Source organism: Eurytemora carolleeae, unplaced genomic scaffold (genome assembly GCF_000591075.1).
Source record: "Eurytemora carolleeae unplaced genomic scaffold, Eaff_2.0 scaffold2424, whole genome shotgun sequence".
NCBI lineage: Eukaryota > Metazoa > Arthropoda > Copepoda > Calanoida > Temoridae > Eurytemora > Eurytemora carolleeae.
Window position 1 is genome coordinate 12,481 of NW_019398409.1, and position 2,088 is coordinate 14,568.

General features: G+C 35.2%; 1 long non-coding RNA gene across 1 annotated transcript; it reads right to left on the reverse strand.

Moving 5' to 3' along the window:
• Positions 1-1,096: 1,096 nt before the first annotated feature.
• On the reverse strand, positions 1,097-1,662 carry LOC111717335 (uncharacterized). Its single transcript, XR_002768758.1, has 2 exons — positions 1,555-1,662; positions 1,097-1,138 (listed from the first exon to the last, which is right to left on the reverse strand). It is a non-coding gene; the product is annotated as an uncharacterized LOC111717335 (long non-coding RNA).
• Positions 1,663-2,088: the final 426 nt, after the last annotated feature.

Genomic DNA, 2,088 nt, shown 5'->3' on the forward strand with positions numbered 1-2,088 from the left:
CCTTCCCTGGGGTCCCTAGATGTCCCACAAAAAATTTGGGCCCGATCGGTTCAGCCGTTTTGACGTTTATTGGATACAAACAAACAAACAAACAAACAAACAAACAGACAGACAGACAAACAGACAAGCCAAATTTATAAATAGATGCAGACGGGGTTGTTCTTCTCGGCTTAAATTGGAAACCAAAGACAAGAATAACTAAACACATTGGGTCCAAACCAAACCTAGCACTCAGTGTGACAGTGTCAGGTCTGGGAAAAATTGCGTATAGTAACTTGCATCCCCTGTAGTTAGAGAAGCAAAAAAATTGTATGTCCAAAAACATTACAAAAATGTATCCTCAACCAGTTGGATTACAGAATCCGGATCCAGACTATTAAAACTGTTAAAAAACTCTGAAAACCCAAATCTGAACTGTTAAAAATGAGAGATTATATATTATTTCTCTCTTTGAATCATCATGTTTTAGCATAAAAAAAGAAATAAGTGCTAAAAATTGGATAGTTCTTAATTTGTTCAAAAAATGTATAAAAATGTTCGTGAATATTTTATTCTTTCTACTATAAACTTTGTTATCACTTTTCTTAGCAAAATTTGTCTTAGTTCCTGTGCGTAACACAGTTTTTAGTGTTTTAATACCCTGATCCAGTGATCAGGGTACTGTCAGCCAGTGCTTAGGATCCAGATCCAACATTTTGGCTTCCTGGATCAAGATCAACAAAAATGTGCGGATCCACGGATCCGGATCCATATCTTGCTCTCAAAACCAAAATTTTGAACTGTTATAAAAAGAGATATTTAAAAATTACTATATCTTTCTAAGGTGTCTCAAGTTTTAGAATAAAAATAAGCGAAAAATAAGAGGGCAAAAACCTCCAAAATTCTTCTTATGTTCAATTAATCAAAAAATCTTACAAAAAATGTTCATGACCTGGGATCGGATCCATTTTTTCCCATTGCGGATCAAGGATTAGGATCCGCATCAAAATCAAATGGATTCTAAGCACTGCTGTCAGCTATTTAACAGTTCCGAGAACATGGGCAGAGTGGTGGGGGAAACTAACTTACTGTACCTTGGGCTCTAATACTACTCCTCTCATAATCTCGTCGAATGCTTCATCTTCTTCACTCCCATATACTAAACATAGTAACTTAAAACATCAGTACATAAGGAGAGGAGGGAGGGGGAGTCAAGCCGCACCAGCATAGCCTCCATCCCGCAATTGGCTCACAGAGCCACGGCACTGCGTTTACAATTTTCGCTTCCTAGCCGCACCCATAAATCATAAGGCAAAATGTTTTTACTTTTAATGCTTATTTCCTTCTTTAAAAACACATTTTGTACAATGTACTCACCTGCTGATGTTGATATTATTTAAAAATGTTTTAGAAGGAAAGGAGAAATTCAACCTTTACCATAAATAACGCAGTTTTGAGTGAAATTCGGTTTTAAATTATCTTAAAGCCTATCTATCTATATATATATCTATCTATTTGATTTTAGAAACTTTGAAACAAATCTTACGCAACCATAACATTGTTATTACAGTGTACCTAGTAGAGGAGGACGTTCAGGTTGAACACGAACTCCTTTCTTATTCTGTTCCATCTTCTCGTGAAGTATATCCATCTTTTGTTTCAACTTAAAATAAAAATTATTAAATAAACAAGTTTACATAATGCCCAGAATGGAAACAACAAAAGTTTTGAGAGGGAGGGGGTGCAGGGCATCCGTGAGCCCCAGAAAATAGTCTCCAAGCCTCCGTATTTGCAATAGTGTTTAAAATGACCTGGCGCTACACTTAAACGTTAGAATATATCTATATCTATATATGAATTTGGCTTGTCTGTTTGTTTGTCTGTCTGTCTGTCTGTTTGTATCCAATAAACGTTAAAACGACTGAACCGATCAGGCCAAAATTTTGTGTGGGAATTCAAATGTCCCCAGGGAAGGTTTACAGATGATCAAAATTTCAAAAATTGGCCAACAAATTCGATTTTGATTAAATTTTAAAAATCCACGAACTTTTTTTATAAATCCGCAAACTTTTTGTTTGTTTTTGTTTTACTTGTTTAAAGAATACATTT